Source organism: Manihot esculenta, chromosome 4 (genome assembly GCF_001659605.2).
Source record: "Manihot esculenta cultivar AM560-2 chromosome 4, M.esculenta_v8, whole genome shotgun sequence".
Classification (NCBI taxonomy): Eukaryota; Viridiplantae; Streptophyta; class Magnoliopsida; order Malpighiales; family Euphorbiaceae; genus Manihot; species Manihot esculenta.
This window is the reverse complement of record NC_035164.2, coordinates 11,499,203-11,508,137: the sequence shown is the minus strand read 5'-3', so window position 1 is coordinate 11,508,137 and position 8,935 is coordinate 11,499,203.

Below are 8,935 nucleotides of genomic sequence, written 5' to 3'. Positions count from 1 at the left end.
TGTCACAGATAAAACAAGAATTTCTCGCTTCAACAGAAGGCTCACGAATGAAGAAAAGCTGGCACCGATATATACTCGGAGCCTGAGGACTTAGCACGGGGCAGAGCTACACTAGACTCTAAGCTAATGGTGTCAGATTTCTAAAAGATATTCACAGAAAAGGAAAGAAAGGAGATGTCCAGATAATGATGACAAGAAAGTAAAGGCGGCAGAGGACAAGAAGAATGGAGAAAAGACAGAAAGAGGAAAGAGCAGATAGAATTCAGAAACTGCGCAACGACTGAAAGATGAAAGGATGTTATTAAGGCACCTGAACCCGAACAGACGCGATCATAATAGTTCTTGGTATTCACCCCCTCGGCAGTTGGAGCAATAACTGCCGAGAAGGTGAAGGGGCAATTGATGACTGCTGGATTCCTTCACCCCGGACCAGGGGCTTGACCACAGCCCAAGGCCCATGACGTAGAGGCCCACACACCTGATATACATAACAAGCCTGGCTCATCCAACCTTCAAGGCCGGGCTCGACCCATCTTCCTCACTCAAGCCGGCCCGGTCCGCATGGAGCAGGCCCTCTCCACTCAGGCTTAGCATCCGGCCCAACTCTCGGTCCAGCCCAGGATCCAGAAAAATATTCACCAGACAACCTGGCAGATCCGCTTGAACGTACGCACGGGGAGAATCAGAGGCCGTTACGCATGGAGCAGGCGGCTGATACCCCAGTACTTCCGAATCCGCATGGCAGAGACGCGTGGCCCAATCCTGGAGAGACCTTTACACGTCACCAGCAAGCAAGACAATGTATAAAAGAGGAGTCCCCTCCTCAGAAAGTTTAAGCCTTATTCTGTAATAGAAAAACCCTGGTAAAACCCTATTGGATCTCAGATCATCACTTTTTATTGACAATGTTTAGCATAAATGTTATTTCTGTGAACATCTTATTGCAGGAGGAATCCTTAATTTTTTACTTGTTTATATATGAATGAGATCTAAAATTAATTAAGTGAATGTGCTAAAATTACTTGTTTATAAATTCATTCTATCAGGTATCTTAGATTTAGCTATAGTTTTAGTAAGTATTCTGCTTCTAATCAATCCTCTCTATTTAAAGATCTAACAAAGGCATAATAAAGCAGGCATATTTATTCCAGTAAAACTAGGAGATTGAGATTCCCTCCTCCTTGAGTCTTACAGGTGTTAAGAGGTCCCTCCTTTGAGTTCCCTTTGTTTATTTGTCATAGGTTAGGATTTTGGATGAATGTGAATTAATTTCCTATTAGCTATTCATTACTAGCTTTTCATTACTCTTTCTCCGCGTTGCATTTTACTTTGGACACATACTATTATAAATGTTTGTATGGCAGGGTGGAAAAGGTGGAGCAGGAGGTGGGTATGCTAAACCAATCTGTAACATAAAATAAAACTATATTCACTAGAGACCACAGTTGTCATCACTATAAGTATGACTAGAAGCTTTCCATGTGTCATGATTGAGGACCTAAGATTCACCAGCAAGTAAACAGTCGTACCACCAAACAGGTAGTCAAGGATAGAGATTAGAGACAATGTGAGGAGGTCCTCATTATTGTTTTACTATGTTAGCTAAAGGATAACTTGAGTTTCATATTGCCATTAATTTTATTTTATTACAGTTAGCATGCTACTAACCCACCATAATAAATTGAAGTGTAATAATATGTGAATATGCACATACATACTAAAACAACCTCTGTATACCCCAAATAGATATCATTTGATGACTGATGTGTAAAAGAACGTATGTGTAATACCCAGCTCGAGTCCGGCATCGGCATTCCTGTAGTCCGGTGGAATCTCGGGTGTCGGAACCCTCGAGAAGAGTAATGAATATGTTTTCCAAGGTCTTTTCACTGGTTTTCATGTTTTGACATGGCAAAAGACTTGAGTTTTGAAAGAAAAGCAACAAGGGAGAAATGCAAAGGTTCGGCCGCCGAAGGTCACTTTCGGCCGCCGAACATTGCATGGTTGCGGCTTCACGTTCGGCTGCCGAAGGTGGTCTGGCCAGCCACCTATAAAAGGGCCAAGGGTCGGTGGAAGGAGGTTATTTCTCCTCCACTTGCAGCCAGAGGTGAGTTTCAGCCTCTCCTACGTTGACTTTCATGTTTTCCATGATTTTCATCAAATCTTTCAAGAGTTTTAAGAGTTTTGGTGACTTATGAAGGTTTTGAGCAAAAGAAGCAAGTTTTGAAGCTTGGAGCTTTGGAAGAGCTTTTCTTCATATCTCCACGTTAGGATCCTTCATCCTCAAGTTGTGTAAGAGGTAAGTGAAGATCCTGAGCTTCTTTGTTGATTTTGAAAGGTTTTATGAAGTTTGTATGGGTAGTTTGCATGTTTAGGTTTAGGTGAGGTTTTTGGTTTAAGTGTTATGTGCTATGTTTGTTTGGGGTTTTAGGGTAGTTTTAGACCCCTTTGTGCATATATATGTGTATATGCTAGTTGGGAGTAGTTGATATGCATGTTTGTAGGTTTTTGGGCAAAGTTTGCATGAAACAGAGCAGGGTTCTGCCCTTCGGGCAAAACCAGGTTCGGCCGCCGAAGGAAGGTTCGGCCGCCGAACCCTTTGTGGAGGCAGTTCGGCTGCCAAAAGTTGCCCCCGAAAGCTAGGCTTTCGGTTTAGATAGAGACTTTCGGCCGCCGAAAGAGGGCATTCGGCCGCCGAAAGTGTGTGAGTTTCGTCTCTGGACGAGACCTTCGGCCGCCGAAGGTGCCGCCGAACATGCATGAGTTTCGTCTCTGGAGTGGGGTTTCGGCCGCCGAACCTGCCGCCGAAAGTGCCCTGTCCAGCTTTCTTTTGCATGTTTTATGTGATGGTTTTAGGATTGGTTAGAGGGGTTTTGGGGAGTTTCGTAGAGATGTTCTTGAGTGAGTTTAGTCCCTCATTTGAGTCCACCTGTGTAGGTACGGACCAGAGGAATCAGGGAAATCAGCAGTGAGTCCAGTGTCAGAACCTGCAGCGTCAGTTCAGAGCTAACTAAAGGTGAGTGGAACTTAACTTAATGTTTTAATATGACAACTGAATATTTTATCATGCTTCATGCATCATGAATATGCTTTAGGGTGAGTGCATTAGTATACACAAAGATGATGCATTGCATTTATCCTTGTACTTGGCATTGCTCCTTGTACATTGCTTATGTGAGACGGCACGGACTTCGTGAGGATTCATTAGCCCTCAGAGGAAGACCTGGAACAGCCCTACGGGGACCAGGCACAAAACAAAGACCTGGAACAGCCCTACGGGGACCAGGCACATGGTACTTAGGTACCCCAGATGAGATAGAGGGAGTTTTGATCCGTCCGGCCGAGGTGATGTGATTATGTGTTGCATTCCATGAGAGCATGTTTTCTCACCTGCTATTTTACTATTCTACTCACTGGGCTATTGTAGCTCATCCCTCTCCCCTAATTCCAGTTGTGCAGGTTCAGAGGTCAGAGAGCACTTAGCAGGGTACAGGAAGAGTACAGAGTTTTGTAATAGCTAGTGTGGACATGTAATTGTATAGAGATAGTGTATATGTATAGAATGGTGCTTGATTGATAAGACTTATAATCCCTTTGTGGAGTCACATGATCAGTTTATATATGTTTCTTTATTCTTGTATGTTTATGAGCAAAACCAGGCTTAACATTATGAGTTTGATCCGCCTAGAGCCATGAGGAGCTCTAGTAGGGATTAGTAGAGCACAGAGAGAGTGCATGCACAGGTTAAGCCTTGGAATAAAGAAAAGTTTTATGTTTTTACAGCAAATGTATGATCATGTAGGGGATTTCACAGGTATACAGACAGGATAACAGGCTTACTACGGGTCCCGGCGACCTTAAGTCGATCTGGATCCTAGTGCCGGTGGCAGTTCGGTTTCCGGGCTGTTACAGATTGGTATCAGAGCCCTAGGTTCACATGGTCGGACCTATAGAGAGAGTTGGGCTCATAGAGAGGTTTAGCAGGTCAAGCACCATAGGAAAAACATGTCCATAAGGATAGGATGTTATGCTGATGTGCAATGCCATGCGTTATACATGTGCATTTATTGCTGTGTTGCTTATGTGTTATGTGATTTGTTGTTTTCTCAGAGAGTGAAGATGCGAGGAACTCGTCGATCCGCGAGATTGACTGGAGTCCCACCTGTAAGTGAGGGTACAGCTGCTCGTCCACCTGCCTTGCCAAGGGCAAGATCTCACAGGTCAAGCAGGGAAGGAACGTCACGAGACCCGAGAAGGTCTTCTGACGAGAGCAGGAGAGGAGTAAGCAGAGGGGGAAGGTCAGTAGCAGAAAGAGGTGAGATGGAAGAGGATCAGAGTAGAGATGGAAGCATGGGTGTAGGAAGGTCAGAAGAAGGTATGGGGGAGTCCCAGGGAGGCGTTCAGGCCTCTGGGTTTGGCTATCCACCCTTTCCACAGGGCCCAGAGTATCCGATGGGAGGCACGTCGGATTACTCCAGTTTTGCTCCATATCCACCCTACATGCCATATATGCCCTATCCTTCCTTTTATCCACCATATCACATGTATCCACCCCCACCTGTTTATCCAAGTCCAGCACAACCTGAAGTGAGGGAACCAGTTCCTTCACCACCACCTCCTGAACCAGTAGCCCCTGTTGTGGAAGCACAGCAACCCAGTTCTTCAGGGGGAAGTAAGGTGAAGATGACCGAGTACTTAAAGTTGGATGCTCCTAAATTCAATACAGGAGATGATCCCTTTGAGTATCTCAGTGCAGTCAGAATGATAACAAGTGAGTTGGGAGCTGATGATGGTAGAGCCATTGAGATGGCAGGGTTCACGTTAAAGTGTAAGAAAGCTAGAGAATGGTTCAAGAACTATGTGGACCCGAGACTGGAGAGTATGACATGGGAAGAGTTCGCCAACGAATTTGCTGGATGGGCTTTTCCTGACAGTTCCAGGGAACTCAAGGTTGTGGAGTTTGAGCAGTTGCGACAGACGGAGGAGATGAGTGTTGATGCATATACAGATAAGTTCCTGGAATTGTTGCCATATGTCGGTCAGGCATATGATACAGATCAGAAGAAGGCAAAGAGATATGCCACAAGGCTTCATCCCAGGTATTTCTCTTTGATTCTTCATGCGGAGAAGGAAAGTTTCCACTCTATTGTGGATGCTGCTAGAAAGATGGAGGCCAGTGCCATAAGTCAAGGTGTAGTCAAGGCACAGTCTTCTGGTGTTAAACCCGGTTCCTCCTCACAAAGTACAACAAGTGCAAGTAAGAAGAGATGGGAGAAATTCAGAGGAAAGAGAGGCAAGTTCTGGAACAGGCTTAAGTCGGGTCTGGGAATGAGTAGTGGCTTCAGTTCTGGCGCAGATTTTCCAGTGTGTAAGAGGTGTGGCAAACAGCATAGAGGAGCTTGTCAGTTGGGATCCACAGCCTGCTATAGATGTGGGCAAGAGGGATATTATGCACGAGAATGTCCTCAGGCGACTTTGGTTGCACCATCCCAGCAGATGAGTTCGGGCAGTGTAGTACAACCAGTAGTTTCAGCCATACCACCAAGCAGTGGCAGAGGAAGAGGAAGAGGGGCAGCCTCTTCATCAGGGATGGGTTCCCGAGGTGCAGGTCCGTCAGCCCCAGCACGGATTTTTACCCTGACTCAGCAGGAGGCAGACACGTCGAACACGGTGGTGTCAGGTAATCTCATCATTGGGTGTTCCGAGGTGTATGCTTTAATGGACCCCGGTGCTTCTCACTCTTTCATTTCTTCTAGAGCTGCAGAGAGGTTGGGTCTGATGGTGTCTGAGTTAGAGTGTCCTCTATGGGTCAGTGGACCCAAATGTGATCCATCTTTGGCAGAGTCAGTCTGTCGGTTCAGTCCAGTGTGCATAGAGGGTAGATACCTTCCAGCTGACCTGGTGGTTCTAGAGTTGACAGATTTTGATGTCATTCTAGGGATGGACTGGTTATCTACGTATGATGCTACCCTGAACTGTAGAGATAAAGTAGTTAGTGTCAGAGACCAGGATGGGTCAGAGTGTATGTTTAGAGGAGACAGGAGAGGGACACCTAGGGGTTTGATATCAGCCCTCCAGGCTCGTAGGATGTTAAGGAAGGGGTGTCAGGGGTTCCTAGCTTATGTGAGAGAGCCAGACAGTCAGGTTAGAGAACCATCCTTAGTACCAGTGGTTCGAGACTTTCCAGATTTGTTTCCTGAAGAGCTTCCAGGACTGCCACCGGATAGGGAAATAGAGTTCGAGATTGAGTTGATGCCCAATGCCAGACCGATCTCTATTCCTCCCTACAGGATGGCACCAGCAGAGTTGCGAGAGTTGAAAGAGCAGTTACAGGATTTGGTAGCTAAGGGTTTCATTCGCCCGAGTACCTCACCCTGGGGTGCTCCAGTATTATTTGTCAGAAAGAAGGATGGACCTCTGAGACTTTGTGTCGACTACAGACAGTTGAACAAAGTCACTATCAAGAACAAGTATCCGTTACCCAGGATCGATGATCTATTCGACCAGCTGGCAGGAGCAGGTTGTTTTTCTAAAATAGATCTGAGATCCGGATACCATCAGTTGAAGATCAGGGAAGGAGATGTATCCAAGACTGCTTTCAGCACCAGATATGGGCATTATGAGTTCCTTGTGATGCCGTTCGGGTTGACTAACGCCCCTGCAGCATTCATGGATCTCATGAACAGGGTTTTCCGGGAGTACTTGGATCGTTTTGTGATCGTCTTTATTGATGATATTTTGGTGTACTCCAGGAATGCAGAGGACCATGCCCAGCATCTGCGGCTAGTGCTGCAAACCTTGAGAGAGCATGGCTTGTATGCCAAGTTCTCCAAGTGCGAGTTCTGGCTAAGGAGCATTTCCTTTTTGGGACATGTTGTATCAGAGGACGGTATATCAGTAGATCCCAAAAAGGTAGAGGCAGTAGCCAATTGGCCGACACCCACTACAGTGACAGAGATCAAGAGTTTTCTGGGTTTGGCAGGCTACTATCGGAGGTTTATTCAAGACTTTTCAAAGATAGCTGCTCCTATGACCAGACTGACCAGAAAGAATCAGAAGTTTGTATGGTCAGAGGAATGTGAGGAAAGTTTTGCAGAGTTGAAGAGACGGTTAACTTCAGCACCGGTGTTAGCGCTGCCGATCAGTGATGAAGATTTCACAGTGTTCTGTGATGCATCCCGAGTGGGATTAGGTTGTGTGTTGATGCAGAGTGACAGAGTGATAGCTTATGCTTCTAGACAGCTGAAGAAGCACGAGCTGAATTACCCGACACACGATCTGGAGATGGCAGCTGTTATCTTTGCACTTAAGATGTGGAGGCATTACCTCTATGGGGTAAAGTGTGAGATCTACACAGATCATAAGAGCCTGCAGCACATCTTAAGTCAAAGAGAGTTAAACTTGAGGCAGAGACGGTGGGTAGAATTGCTCAGTGATTACGATTGTAAGATCCAGTATCATCCGGGCAAGGCTAATGTTGTAGCTGATGCCTTAAGCCGAAAGTCACTTGGCAGTTTATCCCACATTGCAGTAGAGAGAAGACCGGTGGTGAAGGATTTCTACAAGCTCGTGGAAGACGGGTTACAGTTGCAGTTATCTGGTACAGGTGTTTTGCTCGCACAGATGAGAGTGACACCAGTGTTTCTAGAGCAAGTGGCTCTGAAACAGCACGAAGACCCCGAGTTAGTGAAGATTGCCAGGACTGTTCAGTCGGGCAACAGTGCAGAGTTCAGATTTGATAGTGAGGGGATTCTTCGGCACGGTAAGAGGTTATGTGTACCAGATGATAGCAGTTTGAAGGCAGACATTATGAGGGAAGCTCATAATGCGAGGTATAGCATTCACCCGGGAGCCACCAAGATGTATCAAGATCTGAGAAGGGTGTATTGGTGGCCAGCAATGAAGAGAGAAGTGGCACAGTTCGTGTCAGCCTGCGAGACATGTCAAAGGGTAAAGCTAGAGCACCAGAAGCCGGCTGGAATGCTTAACCCACTGCCGATTCCAGAATGGAAATGGGAGAACATAGCGATGGATTTTGTAGTGGGGTTACCGGCGACGTCTAACAGACTAGACTCCATCTGGGTGATTGTGGATAGACTCACTAAATCTGCTCACTTCATTCCAGTCAGGAGTAACTACTCTGTGGACAAATTGGCGCAGGTGTATGTAGATGAGATAGTAAGGTTGCATGGAGTTCCAGTGTCGATTATATCAGATCGAGGACCTCAGTTCACCTCCAGGTTTTGGCGGAGTCTGCAGAATGAAATGGGCACAAGGTTGGATTTCAGCACTGCTTTCCATCCACAGACAGACGGTCAGTCAGAGAGGACCATCCAGACCATTGAAGATATGCTGAGAATGTGTGTGTTAGACTTTGGCGGTTCTTGGAGGCAGCATCTACCTCTGGTGGAGTTTGCCTACAACAACAGCCATCATGCTAGCATAGGGATGGCTCCTTATGAAGCTCTGTATGGGAGGAAGTGTCGAACACCTGTTTGCTGGGAAGAGGTGGGAGAGAAAACTCTTGCAGGGCCAGAGTTAGTTGAGATAACCAGCAAGGTAGTGCCTATTATCAGAGAGAGGATCAGAACAAATATAAGCAGACAGAAAAGCTATGCAGACATCCGTAGGAAGCAGATAGAGTTCCAGGAGGGGGATATGGTATTGCTTAAGGTCTCGCCAATGAAGGGAGTGGTTCATTTTGGAAAGAAGGGTAAACTGGCCCCACGGTACATTGGTCCCTTTGAGACCTTGCAGAAGATCGGGCCTGTATCGTATAAGCTAGATTTACCGGCTTCTATGGAAAGAATTCACCCGGTATTCCATGTTTCTATGTTGCGGAAGTTTGTGTCAGATCCAGAGAAGGTTCTTAGTGAACCTGAGGTGGAAATCTTAAGTGATCTCACCTATGTAGAGCAGCCAGTGCGGATCCTTG